The sequence below is a fragment of the Sinocyclocheilus grahami genome, unplaced genomic scaffold, assembly GCF_001515645.1.
Source record: "Sinocyclocheilus grahami isolate Dianchi unplaced genomic scaffold, SAMN03320097.WGS_v1.1 scaffold372.1, whole genome shotgun sequence".
Classification (NCBI taxonomy): Eukaryota; Metazoa; Chordata; class Actinopteri; order Cypriniformes; family Cyprinidae; genus Sinocyclocheilus; species Sinocyclocheilus grahami.
Window position 1 is genome coordinate 417147 of NW_015505551.1, and position 20391 is coordinate 437537.

The 20391-nt window shown below is 35.4% G+C and overlaps 2 pseudogenes; one reads left to right on the forward strand and one right to left on the reverse strand.

Annotated features, from left to right (window-relative positions):
• The first annotated feature begins 356 nt into the window (after window positions 1-356).
• LOC107549420 (carboxypeptidase O-like) lies at window positions 357-3066 on the forward strand (annotated as a pseudogene).
• An 11957-nt stretch (window positions 3067-15023) lies between these two features.
• The window catches only part of LOC107549422 (neuropilin-2-like), a 104403-nt pseudogene continuing 99035 nt past the window's right edge, over window positions 15024-20391 (reverse strand).

Below are 20391 nucleotides of genomic sequence, written 5' to 3' on the forward strand. Positions count from 1 at the left end.
GGATGTCATATAAAATGGCAATAAATCACCATAATCTTCAATGCTAGTTAATTGCCCAGCCCAAGGGGGGTAACTTTTTTTTATTTAAGTTGACTCAACAAATAAGGCTATTTGATAGATACTTTTAATATTTATTGTCACAATGCCCTGATTACAGGAGGTTGTGCTTTATTGACAGCTCATTGTGTTGGAACAGATTTATGATAAGTTAGATGCTAAATAAATGTCTTTGGTTTAAATGTTAACATTGGTTAAGGGGGTATCTCTCGGTCAGTTAGGAATCGCTTTATAAGTCACTATCAGGCTGTATTAGGTTCATACTGTCAGGTTCAACAAGCTTAGATAAGAAACCAACCATGAAAGGCTCAATAATGTGTGTTTTGTTGGTATTGGCTCTGGTGGTCCAGGACAGGTAAGATTTCAGGGTTATGACATTATCTTAATGGTCTCCAGAGTTTGAATTAAGACAGAAGAAAACAAGTTTTGTTTTCTTGTTTTCCCATTAGAATCAGTAAAGTATCTTAATTCATTACAGATTGGCTGGTGGACTGGAACACAAATCATATGACTACACGAAGTACCACACCATGGATTAGGTGAGATTATCAAGCATATTACATTGATTGATTGATTGATTGTTTGATTCATGCATTCATTCATTCATTCATTCATTCATTCCTTCATTGACCTGATAAATCTCTCCACACAGATTTCAGCATGGATGAATCAGATTGAAAGGGAAAACGCAGATGTTGTGTCCAGTATGATATATGGGCAAATTTATGAGAACAGGAACATTGCATTACTAAAGGTACTCCCGTATAGTGCAATACTCCATTTGTTATAATAAATAATATATATATATATATATATATATATATATATATATATGCTCATCAGGTTAAGCTAAATTAAAAGAGTGAAAAAATTAAATTGAAGTTTATTAAAGTTTAGAAAGTTTTTCTATATTTTTGTTTATTCCAGTTAAAAAAAAATTTCAAGTAACAAAAATGGTTTTAATTTTAGTTTTAGTTAACTATAATAACCCTGTTACAAAAACTATTCATATGCACAAAAATGAGCCATTAAATGTAGCTATTAAACATTGTATTTACTAGGATCAAATAAAACCACACAACTTATTTTAGGTTACGTTTGCGCCCCTTAATAAAAGTTTTAAAATGGTACCATGGTACAGTGATGGTGTCAAGTGTTAATATTCCAAGGTACTTGAAATAATGCCGTGGTATTACCATAGTACTTTCTTGTTCGTTTGTTTGCATCTGACATGCAGATCGGCTTAAACAGCACCACACCAAAGAAAGCTGTTTGGATGGACTGTGGGATTCATGCCAGGGAATGGATCGCTCCAGCTTTCTGCCAGCATTTCGTTAAAGTGGTGAAACTTTGCCACAGTAAAGTTATTATGAATCATTTATTCATGATGATATACACCTGAAGTGTTATTCCCAGAAATATCACATCCATTATATATTACATTACAGGCCATTGTTTAGAATGTACTATCTGTAAATGCAATGCTACTCCAATTTTTAGGAATCCTGAACTATTTATATTTTCCTAAAAATGCTGTGTTATTTTCTCGTACTTATGAATAGATGTATGCAGAGCTCATCAATACTGATACTGCCATTATAATGGATGTAAAGCTCCTATTGTAGCTTAGTGACCCTAAGAGTTATATGGATACGGGCGTTTTTGTGTATTTTCGCCTAAATTTGACATACCCAAATTCAAATATTTACCCTACACACACGTCATTGTATAGAAAACCCTTTGAACTACAAAATATGGTTGTAATTCTTCATAAATAACATTATATATGTTTTAAATATTACAATAAACACAAAAAAAAAACATAGGCGCTTTTTGATTTTTTTTTCAGAATTTTTTTTATAAGTCTGTTATTCAGGTTCTATTTGCTCCAGCTCTCTGCAACTTATATTGTTTGATTCCACTAGGTGCCAAGATGTGCCAGAAAAAAATAATCTTTCAAATAACAGGAGTTATTGAATTATAACCGAAGGGAGTAAAAGTGTCCCTTTTTTGTGTCTAAAAGTGTCTATGTGAGTTTCCTTTGCAAAAACAGGTTTTATAAATCATATTGCCCCCAGAATCCTATTTTACTATGTGCCATAGCACTTTTCTTGATTATTGACTAAATTTCATCTCATAAAGTTTAATTTTTATGTTTGTCTAAGTAGTAATATACAAAATGGCATAGGCGAATTATACCAAATATCCAATTTTGTGTTTTATACAATCAGTTTTGTTTCTTTCAGGAGACACAAGACTCTATAAATTGTAAAATCCATGTGGTTTATTACAATCTAAAACAGAATCCACATCCTCCAGCTTTATATCATTCCATTTATGTTCATAATTTTAGTTCCCTGTATCACCTGTGCTTCAGCATCCTACCTCCATCAGCATCCTGCCTGCCTCAGCATCAGCATCCTGCCTGGAGATCGCGGGCTGCGCCGCTAGCTCCGAGCTAACTGCTTCTGCCATGCTTCTGCCACCTTTAATATGCCACTAACATGTTGTAGATGCTATTTTTACATTTGTAAATTATTACAATTTAATTTTTGTCCTCACATAATCATTTTAACTATCTGTCTTTGTTCACTAGTGGTCGGGATTTCCAGGAACTGCTGTTCAGAAATCTATAATGGTCCGAGTGCTCTGTCTGAACAAGAGGCCAAAGCCGTCACTGAATTTTTGGGAATGCATCAAAACCAACTGCTCTGTTATCTCACCATCCACTCATATACGGTCAGCTGATCCTTGTCCCCTATGGACACCCGAACATCTCAGCACCCAATTACGATGAACTGGTAAGTAGAAGAACAAATGCTTTTAGGATAATTTAAGATTGGGAGTTTAGGATGAAATGCGCACGTCTATCAATGTGTTTGCAGATGGAAGTAGGTCTTGCTGTGGCTAAAGCCATCGAAGCAGTTCATGGGAAGAGCTACAAAGTGGGTAGTTCCCCTGATGTGTTGTGTGAGTATGTTTAAAACAATATATACTTGCATAATATGAAGACAGTCATTCCAACAGCCTAGAAGGATAGTTTTATTAATAAAGTCGTCTCCACTCATGGTGGCTGCCATTTTTGCAATGCCACTGATAAGCAAAACTTCATTTGTGTGATGCTGTATTGATGTCAATCTGCATCAGTATCAAGTAGAGATGCAAAATATATCTGTACCATATGTGACCCTGGACCACAAACCTGAAATTGCTGAATAAATAAGCTTTCCATTGATGCATGGATTGTTAGGATAGGAGAATATTTGGTTGAGATACAACTATTTGAAAATCTGGAATCTGAGGGTGCAAAAAAAAATCAAAATACTGAGAAAATCGCCTTTAAATTTGTCCAAAAGAAGTTCTTAGCAATGCTTATTACTAATCAAAAATTAAGTTTTGATATATTTACGGTAGGAAATTTACAAAATATCTTCATGGAATATGATCTTTACTTAATATCCTAATGATTTTTGGCATAAAAGAAAAAACTATAAGTTTGACCCATACAATATTTTTTTGGCTATTGCTAAAAATATACCCAAGCGACTTAAGACTGGTTTTGTGGTCCAGGGTCACATATTAGTTATTGCCTGATAATGGAGATTTTTCATTTATAAGCATTAGTCGATATTGGATATTTAATTGTGCAAGATCATTTAGGTTTTATTTACATTTAGATTAGTCATCTAGTGCCAACTCAAAGTTAATAAAAAAATGATACACTGTTATAAAACTTGATTTTTGTTAAGTTTATTTAGAAAAAATAAATTGTATTGAATTTTAATATAGATAAATATTGGTATATCACAACAGTATAACATTATGAAAATAGTTATTTTAAATATAAAATATTTTATGAAAATATCCGTATTGGCCATGAAGCCCAAAATCACTGTTGTGTTACCCAGTCAGACATTAAAAAAAAAAAATGAATGCAAGTTAATCACTTATGACAATGATTTAATATTCTTTACAGGGTGCAATGTCCACCATAAACTACGTCCATGATAAGAATTTCAAAAGTGCAGCTATTACAGTTACAGCCACATTGTGGACAACACTGACAGCCTTATGGATCTCAAGCACTAATGTGATTTAGATCATTATATCTAAAAAAAAATTTCACATCATGCAGTTTTATTTCTCAAAACCATTTGTTGTTTTCTGTTATGCTTAAACAACAACAGTGTAATGAAAACCAATTGGTTTGATATTTTACTGTCTAATGCAATAAAAATCAGACATTTGTACTATAAGTGTCAGTTATGTTTATTATTATTATAATAGGTTTATTATTGAACGAAACAATTAATAAACAGATAATTGAATGAATTAGAATTGTTTAATTATTCATCATTATTAATTTATTAAAATGAATAAAAAAACATTAAATATTATATTATTAGTAAGAATAATGTGTTTCATGATTTTCTGCGTTTTGTAATATTGCTCGCACCGTTCCCTTTGGCCAGCTGGTGGCAGTATATACACAGATATCACTGAAGATGGTTGCAGGCTTGTATAAACGGCTGTCAAATTCAGCAACCTCAGATAAGATAAAACAAAAAAGGTATAACTAAAGAAAAAGGGACAGAGAACAGTGCTCCTGGGGAAGATCAGGCAACCCTTCCTCAACTGCACAGAAGTTAAACGTATCAAAGAAATGAGGGATAAGATCTCCTGCGTGTCAAGCTTCTCCTACCATACACACCAAGACCTGTCCTAGACTCACTGAAGCCCTCCTCTATTTATCACTGACTGACTGGATGACAAAGAGAACAGAGATATGCCCTGTTTGTGATATTAGCAATTCCCAGAGAGATCAAGATGGTGGATACTGAGTATATACCTCTCTTCAGTTCAACCAAATGACTGAGGTCAGGGGTCAAATTTATATATATATATATATATATATACAGTATGTATACACTGTATACTGCCTATATATGAAACAGTGTGCAGTTTGTAGTATGCTATTGTTTTGTTAAAATATTAAGCGATTAAAATATATTTATATATATCAGCTAAATAACATAAATTGATCAAATAATTATCAGCTTATCTGTTTTGGACAGAATTTTAATTTTGGTGCATGTCTAAAACTATAAAGTCTAGGACCACTGCAGTATTGCCCAGTGATACGTACACAAACAAACAAAGATGAGCATAGCCCTATTGCTGTATATAATATAAAGACATTATTTACCTTATGTATTTTAAAATAAAAGTCTAAAATTAAAAGCAATAAAAATATTAAAGATTTAGATATTTCTAGAGCACAAAAATCCATTAAAATTAATAAAGATATACTTAAGGTCTATAATATTTAAAATGTCTATAATATAAAAATGTACACAAAAAAGTAAAAAAAAAAATCTAAATATTTATTTTATAAAGAGATATAAAAATTATTAGTAGTAGTAGTAGTATTATTTTATGTACTGAACATCCAAATTAAAACTTAATACGAAATATGACTACATTTTTTATTCATTATATAGAAATGTTAAAATATTAGTTGCAGTCTCAAGGGATTCTTTAAGTAAATAATTTAGCTGACAAAAACGGTGACCATGATCTCATGAAGTAGACTTTCAATCTTTACCCGTAACTATTGAACCGTGGTACCACTATACCCTCATGAACTAGAACTCCCAGAGTTCCTCTAGTCATGCCATTGGTCCATCATGACAAAACAGTGCCTCTCAGAGACCTCTCAATCTCCATTCCTGCTCTATGGTGGCCCCATACGAGAAAGACAATCTCAGTTTGGAGGAGCAGTGCTGGTGAATAATGAGTATGAGCCATCCATCATAGCTGTGTGCTGTGACATGAAGGTAATATGATCGCCTACTGGGCTCCAGCCAAATCTGTGAAGAGGACGTTTGGAGTGGTGAAAATAGAAGTCAGACTTGACATCTCATGATAGACGCACAGCTGGGCTTGAGTTTTTACTTAACTGATCCTTCGAGGGCTTTAGAAAGCATTGGATTGTTTTTGAAAATGACACTGGTATTTATTTGCTGTTGGTCGGGTTTGTGCTGTACGTTAATGTGCAACATTAAGATGTATTCATTAGTCAATGTCAAAACATTCAGTCCATGCCATTTGTCATGATGCATCTATGGATCATAAGAATGTAATTTTTGGATCCTCTGTAACTAAAGCTCTTTATTACCTCATATAAGACCATCTTCTTTAAATCACCCCCTCAGGAACATTTTATTACTCATACGTTTCTCTTTATATCTCAGGAGATTTTAGTTTTGTATTTACAGTAAGTATACTACAATAAAAAAAAACAAGCACAAAGAAGCCTCTCATGCTCACAAATGCTGCAATTATTTGATTAAAAATACATTAAAAACAGTAATATTGTGAAATATTATCACAATTTAAATGAACTGTTTTCTATTGTAATATAATTTATTCCTGTGACGCAAAGCTGAATTTTTAGCATCATTACTCCAGTCTTCATTGTCACATGATCATTCTAATATGCTGATTTGCTGCTCAAAAAAATTAATATTTCTTATTATCAATGTTGAAAACCATTGCTTAATATTTTTTATGTGACAAACCATGATACATTTCCCCCCCCCCTATAATTCTTTGATAAATTGCAAATTCAAAAGAACAACATTTATTTGAATTTACAATCTAGTGTTACAGTGTAAAGTCTTTACTTGCTGAATAAAAGTATACGTTCTTTTCTAAATAAAATCTTAATGACCTTAAACATTTGGATGGTAGTGTATATCAATTAATTAAAATACTAATTATAGTTAGCATAACAGACATTTTCATGAGAATTGTTTAAGAAATGTTTGCGATGATATTAAAATCACTTTTGACTGCCAACTTCAGTGTCTATTTTTCTCATGCAAAAAAATCAGAAAATTAGAAAATACCAAAAGTTTCTGTTTGCTCTCAATTTAATCTCATTGCTGTCTAGGAGAAACAAGTGAGAGTTTTTCTCCGTTGTTCTTTCTGCTTTTGTCTTTGTGTAGCTCCTTCCACCTCTCAGTTTTTCCAGCCTCCTACAATACAAGATATTTATTAAATTTCATTTCCCATTCTAAATATCATCCCTCTTTGATACATGTGTTTTGTTTTTCTGATCAATGTATCAGACAAGAAGTGCAAAGACATTTTGATGTTGGACTTCTAGGTCTTTTATGAAACTTTTGTGAGATGCTAATATGACAAATCATACAGTAGATGATGCCTTATTATTGCAGTGCAACAGTTCGGAGCTGCCCACGTGCCATATACTCATCACCTCGACTAATGGGACAGTGACAGCCCTGCCGCCCACTTCTGTTTCCATGACAACTGCCACCAAGACGGCTTTAACCAGATCTGAGGTGTGTTTCTGCCACCCTGAAACATTCTGCTTTCTGTCATGTTCTTCCGAAGATACTTTTGGCTCGCCACTTTGTCAGATGATGGGGTTTGATTCCGCAAAATCCTTGTTAGCAGCTGAAACAATGGCGGTAGCTGATATCTGTATGGCAGACTGTAGGAAGCCACATGCCCACCATGAAGAAAGAGAAATCACAAATGAGATCTTCATGACATTACAACTATTTCTCCAACAAAACTAAATGGAAAGCAAACGGAGATGGTCAGTTGTCAAATCAAGCTTGAGCCTGCTGCTTTAAATATCTTAATGTGGGAAAATAAGTTATTTTTTTCTTATTTCATAAAACGGGTTGCAAGCATTATTTTATGTCCAAATTAAAGTGTACATTTAAAAACTAATTTAATTTTAAATGATTAAAGTACTAATAAAATAAATATTCAGATAAATATTAATATTAAATATGAGTAACATAAGTATTGCATAATAATATAAATAAAAAATATTTTTTATACAGGTGATGAATTTAATACATTTTTAATACTACACGTAAAGTGACTAAAAATCTATGTATCTATCTATGTATCTATCTATGTATCTATCTATCTATCTATCTATCTATCTATCTATCTATCTATCTATCTATCTATCTATCTATCTATCTATCTATCTATCTCATTTTTTCCAACAGATGTTTATTCCCTGTGGGATGCAACATATGACAAATGACAACGCCTTTCTCCAAATACAAAACAGATATTGAGAATATTTGTGTAGCGGATTGTGCTGTTTATTGTTGGAGATGGCCGTTGTGTGTATTCCTGGCTCAGGGTGTGTGGGTTGTGCAGAAAAGAACTGCATATGTGCAGTTTGCTTATCCTCTGAAAGATAAGGTTTTTAAGGTGACGAAAATGTAAATTTTACCACATTGGTGAATATCAGAATCAGAATCAGAATGAGCTTTTATTCGCCAAGTGTGTGCAAACACACAAGGAATTCGTCTTCCACTGCTTGTTTTATTACTAGTTTTTGTCTTGTGAAGCATAAATAAGTAACGAACCCGCACACTATCAATACTTGCTAATTCTTAACGTTTCGGTCCACCGACCTTCATCAGGCAAATGTAGCCTAAAGAATTAAAAACAAGACATTATTATATATTCTCCCAACCAATGAGTGTAATTGACAATCATATGTGGACTAATCACAAACACATACGTAATAGATACCAATGGCTCAAGTATACAATAGAAGACACTTTACAACATCCCCAATGAAAAATATATCATTATTCACATACAAAAATAATTATGTTTATAAAATCACAATAGGTTATCAGAAAACGCAAATCTTAATGTTTTAATATCATCTGCTTGTTTTTAATCAAACTGATTCTTAGATATACAGCAAACACACTTTACAACATTACATTGAATAATGCCTCATCATTTAACCATAAGGGTGATAAAGTTTGCAAAGTTACAATCCAGAACAGTTCTTGTCTTAATAAAAGGGTATCGATATCACCACCTCTTGGTGGAACAGACATCTTTTCGATTCCCAAGAAACGTAGAGCAGACACATCATGATTAAAAGAAATGAAATGTGCAGCAACTGGATAGGACATATCTTTTCTCCTAATAGAGCTCTTGTGTTCACTGATCCTTTGTTTTAATTGTCGAGATGTTTTTCCCACATAACAAAGTCCACATGGACATCAAAAGTCTTGTGAAGCATAACAGATTTTTTGACTATTTCCCTCTTTTGTTGTTGTTGTTGCTCATTTGTACTGTTCTAGATCTCCTTCATTCAACATATATCTTGAGTCTTAATCTGTCTTGTTTTGCTGTGGATAGATTTTTTGTTACTTAACAAAAGCTTTTATCGTTTGGTCTTGATAGGCAGCAGGCAGACTCTGAAAAATCCCTGAGCTCATCCTGAGATTTCCGTCTCACAACTTCCCACACTTCAATACACTATCTGCACAGCCCGCAGTTTTCACTACTGGCATTTTCATTCAGTCCACATGATGATGGATCTCCATGAAGGCAACTTCCTTGACTTTACAAACAAGCACTGCCAGTCAAAAGCTTACTAACACTATTTCTCACATCATCGAGTAATAGTATAGTCATTGTCAATGAAATATCAAAGTATGTAATTAATCTTTTTTTAAATATTAAAAGATATGAATAAAAAAATGATAAAATAGATTTAAAAAAATAGATCATCATATACAAAACAGCTTTATGAGTTGGAACTATCCTAAAAATGCTATTTAAAAAAAAACATATTTCTACTAGATAGTAAATCAATCAATCAATCTTCAAAGCTTCTGATAAGAAAAAAAAAGTCCACTATAATTTACATATAGCCTATAATGTTGCATTTTAATGGCACAAAATAAGAAACCGCCAGTTCCCGGAGTGATACCACAGAAATGAAAGTTGTGTGACGCGTTTTTTGGTCAGAAGAGAGTCGACACAGAGCATATAAGGAAATATCTGACATGAATGTAATTATTTATACAAAATGGAAATCTGTCACCGTTCACTCACCTGCATGTTTCAAATCCGTATAGCCACCAAATAAGATATTTCAAAATTACAGTGCTCCAAAATGAACAAAAACAACAAAATAGCACCATAAAAGTAGCCCGTATAATCCATGTACTATATTTTGAAGTCATGCGTCAGCTTTTTACGAGGAACATAAGAAAAGGTTGATATTAATGTCTAATCTTCTTCTTGTATTTTTTTTCTTGGTGGTTGATTCGGATTTTCTGCCCCCTGCTGGATTGCAGTATCTGCTAAATGTGCATCTAGTTAGTGCCTGCTGATATATGCTGTAACTACATCATATTTTTCAATTGTATTTGTATATACATATAGGCCTATATTTTGGAGATCACAAGCAGAATATTATTTCAACTCAGTTGAATGAGTGTTGATAAATACCAAGTTCTGTCATGAAACTCTAGATAGCGCAGGCTGATGGGTCCTTAATGTAAACTGATGATATTCTTAGCATTAAGCAACTTGTCACAAGCTGATTGGTTCATGTTGCATACGCAGCCAATGAGCTTGTTGCTTTACATTTAAATAGCTGATTAGCATTTGCTTGAGCATTGCAACACACTTTCAGAGTTCCTCTGAAACCCTCCACCTTCCCCAGCTCCACCTGTATAGATCTGCTATGGGTTATTTTATGTGCTATATGTGGAGCAGCGGTATGTCTTAAATACTCACAGCACAATATTGGCTTATGTATTGGCAGCAGCATTCCTGTACTTGCTTGCAGCAGCAGCAGCAATAATCTACAAATACAGCAATAACCAACAGCAGCAGCAATTCAGCAGCAGCAGTGTAGCAGATCTATTCCACCAAGACCAAATACATTAACATTGTCATATCCATTACCATGCTAAAACCTTCAGGGAGTTCTCATGATAGAAATGTGTTTAAGTGACGTTAATTGTGGTCTTGTGAAGGTCAATCAACACTAAAGGTCCAAACAGCTGGGCAGAACATTAACTTCTGAGTCTCCTGAGTGTCTTGAGTATTACGTCTTTCAATCCACACATTGTTCAGAGCTGTAACACATGCTCAGCTCACATAAACACTATTTTTTAATGTAATTATTTTCACGTCTGTTCCAATATATTTATTTAAAGAGTCTGCAGAGCAACTAAAACAAGATACAGTATATATATGGAAATTGACATTGTAAAACACAGTATGATTAGTTAACTTTATACTGCACATTACAATGTCCACTTACAGCCATGATTAAAATGCTTTGCCAGAGGAACATAGCAGGCAGAAAGATGTTCTTTATAAAACACTTTGCATTTTCCTGTTCTTATTTTCATTTAAGAAAAGTGAAATACCACATGCATGTTATTGCAAAAAGGATCGAACAGACCACAATGTTACAATAGTACAGATGCTTTATTTCAGCATTTGAACTTCCTTTCCCAAGATTTTTTTTTTCTTTTTACAATAAATTGTTGAAGAAAACAGTTTTGACCTCATTTAGTTTCCATTGACTACCCAATTTTCTAATTCAGTTCCTCTGTTTATTTACTTCCAGATCTGATTTCCTGCGGCTAATAATGAAGATGCAGGAGAGCAGGAGGTCTGAAGCAGTGACTGCGGATGTCACCAGCTCCAGTGGAAACACAAACCCCCTCTTCCCCCTCGACTGACCGAGATAAGAGCTTTCAACTGCTGGCCGAGGGGAGAGGTGGGCTGCTGCTCTGAGAGGACGTCCCACAATCTCCTGCATGAGCCAAAGGCCAGAACAGAGCTTGAGATAGGGAATAGTATGGATGTGGGAAATTAATCTATACTATTTCACAGACAATGTAAACTTTCATCTGATAAATACAGATGCTGATTTGTGCTTAATAGAGGTACCTTCAGACATGTCTTATTCCCTCATCAGTGACCATGATTTTTCAGGTAGTTCATGTTCCTAGATCAACATATTTGCTCTGTTCCAAAACCCAGAGCTGCCTACATTGACTGCAACCTAAATAAAACAGACCCTTTCAAATAAATACAACCCCAACTCCAGAAAAGTTTAGATGTTTTGTAAAATGCAATAAAATCAAGAATCTGTAATTTGTTAATTCTCTTTAACTTTTATTTAATTGACAAAAGTACAAAGAAAAGATTTCCAGTGCTTTCACTGACCAACTTAAATGTATTTTGTAAATATAAAAAGATTTTGATGGCTGCAACACACTCCAAAAAAGTTGGGACAGAGGCAAAATAATCAGGGAATCCAGAGAAATCTCAGTCTGTGTAGGGCATGGCAGGACACTAGTTGAATCTGTGTGACCTTAGGAACCTCAGACGGCATTGCATAAGAACCTGTCATGCTGCAGTGTTAAATATAGCCACATGGGCTCAGGAGTACTTCGGAAAACCTCTGTCACCTAACACAGTCTGCAGCTGAATCAAGAAATGCAACTTAATTCACTGTTACACAAGGATAAATTTATACATACATTTTAGGCAGAGACGACGCTGGGCACGAGCTCATCTTAGATTGTCCAAAAGACAAAATGTGAAAATGTGTGCTGTGGTCAGATTCGTCCACATTTCAGCTTGCCTTTGGGGAAAATGGACACCAAATTGTTGGTCCCAAAGATGAAAGGGACCATCCAGACTTCAATCAGTGACGGGCAAAAGCAAGCGTTTGTCATGGTGTATGGGTGCATCAGTGCAAACGGCATGGGTGACTTGCATACATGTGAAGGTACCATTGACATGGAGACATATATTGGAATTGTACAGAGACATATACTGTCATCAAGATGACATCTTTCATGGAAAGTCCATGATTATTAGATCAAGACAATGCCAGGTCTCATTCTGCATGTGCTACAACAGCGTTCCTTAAACACATGTGGATGTTACTGACTGGCCAGCAGATCTGTCTCCTATTGAATTCTCTCCTATTTTCCGAGCTTGACAAACTATGCATAGAACACATAATAAAAAAATCATAAATAATTATATCATAAAAATAATTATACACTAAAATGTAAATATACGTAGCATATATATATTTGGGGTAAAATATTTCATTTAAAACTATATTAAGGATCATTTTAGTATTACAAGACTTTTACGTATTTATAATCACGTAAATTTTTATTACTATTATTTTCTGAGTTTGATGAAAAAATCTCACACACTACATGTATGACCATTTACCTTATACCTAATCATAAACTACCCATAAAATCGTATTGTTTGTTTGGCAAACCTTATATCAAGGTTTTTTTTTTTTTTTTGCACAGTGCTTCCACTGAGAGTTAAAGAGGGTCGCTGAGATGAAACATGAAATTAATAATCTGTAACATGAAAGCCCTCCCTTACATCAGAAACTGACATTAGACTCAATAAACATCTGGGAATGGAGGAGTACAGTTGCGTGCCTCTACTTCTCCATCATTTGTCAGGTTCTTTTCTCTGGGGATACACTAGCTGTGCTCTCTTTGTATTTCTTAGAGTGGCCCCTTCAAAAGCTGATCACCTATAAGCTTAAAGTGTGCAAGGCTGAGCTTTGATGGAAAGTCCAGCCTACTGAGAAAGAGGCCCCAGTGTAGAATTAGAATTCAATCTGGCAGGGAGGGAAAACAACATTTACGAAACAAAAGTTTTGAATAATTTGGCTGGAAAAGCAGAGCCCGACGGCTGGGCTCCTCAGAGCAGTTTCCTTGTTCTCCACCACTCAGTCCAGCCTACTGATCAAAGCCACACTTCCAGATGCCTCTTGTTGAGTTTAAAGACAGAACTTCCTTAATCAAGAATCAGCCAATAGAAGATTTTAAAATACTTGGGCAATTACTTAATTCCCGTCAAGAAAATCACTGATTTATTATTTCTTTAAAATGGCTTTTAGAGACTCTACATTAAATTACTAATGTGCTAGTCAAAATTTTGATCTTGAGAGCAGTAAAAAGCGTGAGAAGGGCAAATGATATTTCTCTAGATCAGTGTTTCTCAACCCTGGTCCTGGGCGCCCCCAACACTGCTCATTGTGTATGTCTCCCTTATCTGACACACCCATTTCAGGTCCTGGAGTTTCTTCTAATGAGCTAATGAGTTGAATCAGGTGTGTTTGATTAGGGAGACACACAAAATGTGCAGGGTTGGGGGGCGCCCAGGACCAGGGTTGAGAAACACTGCTCTAGATCATGGTCAAAGCTTGACTGTACAGTATTTGAAGTTTACAGGCCGTGTCCAGAGTCTGATGATGTCCATATGGGCGACCCTTTTTCTTGGAAGCTTCAGTGTCCTAAATTTTATGCTGCTGTCCATTTAATACATTAATTTAGAGTAATTAATTATAAGAGCATTATAAAATAAATTTTATGTTTTATATGTGTGTGTGTATGTGTAATTTTTTTATTTAAGCTCTAGATTTGTTGGGCTCTTGAGTGAAGGCCGATTCTGTCTTTTACTGTTCCCAACATTAGTCAGTGAAACATCCAGAGTGGCAAAGGCAAATGCGACACACTATGGAGCAGAGAGGAAGTTGAGGTAGAGAAATAGTTTAATGGATGCAATTGGGTGGTTGTATGAGTTGGACGGTTGAAGGAAACTTTAGGGGGGTGGAACAGTAAGGCACTTCAAAGCTTTGATGTTGTGAGCCCCTAAATGAAGGCGACTGAAGGTCCGTGCTAATGGGAACCCATGTGGAGATGAGAGAAACCGTAACAGACATAGATGAAAAGTGAGAGCGAGAGCGAGTTTGTATGCTTTTTATGACTGTCAAAGGTTCTATTGATGGACTCCTTTTGTTGTCAGTGGAGTTACATTATGTACTGGTCTGGTATTTTAGCTGCATGTGTGTGAGTCTGTTGAGCAGTGTTGAAGTATTCTACAAATGTATCAATCCTATAAGCCCCTGCTCTTGTAACTTCAAAACTCGATACTCATCATAAAACATCAAACTCAGTCACCTTGAAATGTTCCTCTTGAAGCCACCTTTGAATGTTCAACATCACATCAACCCAATATGTTAACAATCCTTTATTAAATAATCATAATAACAATCATCATCATCATCATCATAAAAAGCACATTTTCTGTACAAAGTGTCCAAAGAGAGACTGGAATTCTACCCAGTGCTGTGATTCTCAAGTATTTCGAGTGTTTAAGACAGAAAAATGCTCCAAAGCAGTCTTTTTCAGGTTCATAGCCGAGGCTGGAACAGAATAACTCCAAGGCACTTGCAAAAGTCCAGGGGTCCAGTAGCAAGAGTCTTCAAGAAGATAAGAAGTATCAGAGCCTCAAAACTCCATATCAAAGATCCCAGACTCTCATAACGTGTCGTCTTCTGCAGAGGCATAGTGTGCTTTGGGTGCATTTATTTTCACCAACTCCAACAATGCATTTTTAAGCGTGTATGAGAGTGGGGGATCCCATCTGAGCAAATAGGTAAATATTTACGGCATCTGTCTTCCACCTTTTTCCAGTCTTTGAAAACCACAGGGGAGCAGATTTACAACCGAACCTGTCTCCTGTTAACATAAAGCCTAAGCATGGAAACATAAAACGGAATAAAAGACAGAAAAAAAATAAACTGGGAATGAAACAGAGGAAAGAACTTCTGTATGGTGTACATTAATCCATTGGCGATCCTCAAGGCTCGGTGTTAAGCACTTACTGGTTTGCACATAACCTAAATGATCAATACATGTTGTTGTTTTTTTTTAAGGTGAATTAATGACCACTGGTTTTGTAACACTCATCTTGGCCTCTCAAAAAGGATTTCAAGAAAATATATTAAATATGTTTGTATATGCCTTTTTATTTTTCAAATTGATCCAAATCTAAACTATTTTACCTCTCATGGACCTATAAACAATCATTCTGATGTGTAAAAATATCTGTTTGACCCAAGAGCCAAGATAAACTGCACACGACTGGCATAGATTTGAGTCTATTTTTAAAAAGCAAGCAGTGGACCTGAAGTTCTCCGAGCCAGAGTAAAAAATAAATACAAATAACAGAAACTGTATTTCAAACCTATCCCTTCAGTATCTGTCAGCCTTTCAACCCTTGTTTCACATTATTTAATACCTGTTTGCTAGCTCAAATCTCACACATTAGCTTGGCAGTCTTTGTCTCCCAGTTACAGCAATCCATAGGTTGCACTGACAAAATCCTCAGTCATTTCAAAGAAGTGTGGTGCCTTTTTTTTTTTTTTTTTTTAACAAAATCCACAAAACACACTATGCCGAAAACTAAATCTAAGAACCCTTAATCTGTCTTACTTTTCCATTTCCAAACTGTCAGACTGACAAGAGAAACAAACGGTTGGCTGAAAGCAATGGGTTGTAAACACTCAATAATAATGACATATAATCACCCTGGGCTACTAAACTTCTCTTCGAGGGAAAACAATTAAGCAAGATTAAACCCAAAGCCTTTAAAAACAATGCACAACAACCTAGGCCACAAAATTTACTTTTGGGAATGATGGTGGACAGAAGTTTGTGGCTTGAAAGTCCAGCAACAAATCTTGCATTTTTTAAACTAGACCTCTTAGAAATCTAAGCTGATATACTCTCATCTTTTTGGAATAGCAGAACATTGATATGTATCAACATTTGTTTTGAGGCTGAGCCCTGGAAAGGGTTTCAATCCTTGTGGCACAAAACTCTCCACTTTTGATGTAATTCAGTGAAAGACAAGGAAGTCCTTGGCAGCAGCGTTAGAGCTACATAAGCACAACTGCTTGGAAAATAAGCTCCAGGAAAAGTTCAGTCTAGGAGCTTTCCAGCTGAGATGGACATGCATTCCAAGAATACTTAGAGATGAGGCTTGTCTCTTCAAAGAGTCAAATTGGGTTACTTGGAGGTCATTTTAGGATACTTGATATCTCCCCATCTGTTTTCCTCAAGCCTCGGAGCAGCAGCGCTGTTGGTTAAGCTTTACTTTGTGCTTAATCCCATCATACAGCTCAAAGTTGTAGTTCTCCAAAGTGGTAGACGAGCGTGACGTCAAGCCGCCATATGAGCAGGTACAGTAAAGAAGGAGGCCGGCACACACAGCACCTAGAAGAACACCCAGAGAGCTCATGACGATAATGGTCAGGAGAATGGGGTCCAGAGAGTACAGCCATGTGTTGTCCTTATCGACTACGCGTGTCACCGGAGGCTCTGATGGCGTTTCGGCTGTGCTCCACTCTGGAAACTGGAAACCTACAAGAAGAAGAAAAAGGGTAAGCACATAAAGATGTATATTAACAATCTCATGAACATACACTTTTGTTTTTGGACATGATACCATGGTAATACAATGATATTTTTTGAAGGAGTGTGATATCACTCCAATAATAGTGACGTATCAGATGGTACAATTACAAAAGGTACTGTGGTGATACCATGGTACAGTGGTGGCATTAGATGGTAATACCATAGTACTATGAAATTGATTGTGCTTCTGAAATTCATGTACCATGGTTTTTATGGTGAACCATGGTACTTTCAAGGATGGGGTACATGTCGAATGTCACCTAACAAATCCAGAATATAGGTCTTATTACATCCGCTTGTCAGATAAATTGTTGACAGCAGTATGAACTGATGGTGATATCTATGGACTTTTAAGGTAATCAGCTAACCTATGTAGTTAGCTGTTGTTATTGTTGCCACTTAATGAAGCACATACAGAAGACCTGAACCAGAAGCAACAAGACCTGTTTTACAGAATACTGCAGTCTGTTACACATAACCCCCATACCACAGTATTAACATGGCACATGTTCAAAACACCATGGTTAGTACCATGTCCAATATGTTTTTAACGAACAAAGTGCAATGGTATTAGCGTGTTTTTTTTTACAATGGTATTCCTTGAAGTATTTTGGAAAAAATTTATACTTTAAAGAATACCATGGTATAACATATATCTTGGTAAATTAATATAGTAATCAGTGGTATTACCTCTACAGCATGTATTTGTAAGCCTGTTTTGTTCAACACTACAACCTTTGTAGGCTAAACAGAAGTTTTTGTGTTTGTTTTCCCACAGTATCCAATGGAGGAAGGCACATCTAACCAACTAATGGCCTGGTCTGAGGGAGAACAGTGTCGGCTGTTTACAGCTGACAAAACTAAGCCGTAAACACTTCTGTGGCACCCTGTGCCTTGCTAGCGGTTGCATTAGGCTTAATTAGGCTGCTTCTGACAGCGAGCTGAGGCCAAAACTCGTACCAGCTGAGCTGCTTTTGCACTTTGACTGATATCTGTTGCATTTTGTTAAATCTTTGCCCTTCTAGTTCCAACAAATGGCTTCCGAGGTGATTGACAGCTTGTGTAGAGTGTAAGCTAAACACAGACTTCATTATATTGTATTAGAGTAGGGGGAAAATGAGAAAAAGATGGAAGACATTGATAAAGGAAGTCGGGAGAGAAAAAGAAAGACAGATGGAGGGGGTTGACAGTCTATAAGGATGAACAGATTTCGGTTGGGTAATTAACTCATCCTTGTCTTTTTTATTTATTTATTTAAGAGGCAAAACAAAGACATCTTTATAAGTTAGATGGATTCCAACTGTGTGATAGCAGGAAGGGAAGGGTGGAAAGTCAGATATCTAGATTTTTTTTTTCCTGCAGAAATGCGGGGTGAGGGCAATGCGAATGTCAACAAACACGTACATACCCACACAAGCATGTCAGCTCTACCCATATAAACATATGTACAGATGCACTGTGGAGCTCCACAGTTAGTGCAAAAAAATATGGAATGGGAAGCAGCATTCGCAACACATTTAATTACATAATGTGATGTATTTTCAAATAAATAATATATTCAAAGAAAAAAAGATTGGGAATTGATTGGACAGATAATGTGCACTGACAAATCTTTCACAATAAGACCAGAAACATCCTGCAGAAATGCGGGGTGAGGGCAATGCGAATGTCAACAAACACGTACATACCCACACAAGCATGTCAGCTCTACCCATATAAACATATGTACAGATGCACTGTGGAGCTCCACAGTTAGTGCAAAAAAATTATGGAATGGGAAGCAGCATTCGCAACACATTTAATTACATAATGTGATGTATTTTCAAATAAATAATATATTCAAAGAAAAAAAGATTGGGAATTGATTGGACAGATAATGTGCACTGACAAATCTTTCACAATAAGACCAGAAACATGCATTGTGCAAGTAATTAGGGTGTATTCTGATTTCATGTTCACTGTAAATATGTCCAAACCATCTGTTTTTGACTAATCTGAAAACCTTGAGGGGGAAAAAATAATAGATGAAAGATTTCTCATTCCTGGTTCCCATTTTTTTTTTTTTTTTACTTGGTTAGAATAAATAGCCTGCCAGGAAGCAGTCATATATGGTATGTATGTAGTGGGAACTAACCTGCATTTATGTGGTCCTTCCCATTGAAGAGACGCCCATTTCCGACCGCTGGTTTTTTAACTGTGGATAACAATGTAGACATTGTATTAAAATCTATAAGACGATACACAATTAAACTTAAAAAGTGCTCAAAATTATTATTAATAAATATATATGAATGAAAATATAGCGTGCATTCTTGAATTAACAAACTTTAGTACACAATAGGGTGATAGTCACCTTCAAATCATAAGAACATTATTCAGAATTCAGATAACTAGCCATAAACATGTCAACAATTTTCAGCTAACTAACTTCAACAAAGTTGCTAATTTACACTAATTCTTACGATAGCGACAACTCTGAGAAACAGAGAGAAACAGAGAAACTCTTGTGAAACAGAGTTTGTTCAACTCAAAGTGCTTGCATTCACATACTTGCGTGAGTTCTAAATAAGTATATTTTGAGACTTAATGTTCAATAATAAATTATTAATGGGACGCAAGATATGTAACATAATTACAGAGTACAGAGAATAACATCATGTGACCTACATAATTGCTAATTGAAGCAATCCAGCATTTACACATTAAGGGAACACACAAATATAGCAGCAAAAATAGGCCAATGTCTATTGTTATTATGCTGATATAAATAGATATAAAAAGAAGTGACGATTAGAAAAATAAGATTTTATTGTCACATTTTAAAAGCAGGTTTTCAGGACACAAATTCATCAAGCAAAAATAGTCTGTTCACATTCGCATTTTAAACAGTTTACTAATTTCAAAGTTGAGGTATAGGCTGACCACAGTTAGAAGGTACTTTCATAAAGCAAAGTGCATCATCATCATCCTCATCATTATAATTAAATTCATAGTCTGTATCAGAAGCATCACCACAACCTAAGTAAGCTTTGCGGTACAATAAAAAAGGCCCATAACTTTCAAATGGCTTTATGGATCAGGTCGCTTTGTTCCAAATATGTCCGAGTCGGAGCCCGCTGTGTCTAAAGGCAGAGAAATCAATGTGAAAGCTCACGCTCCACGGTTGTGAAGGCGGTAGCCTGACTGGATC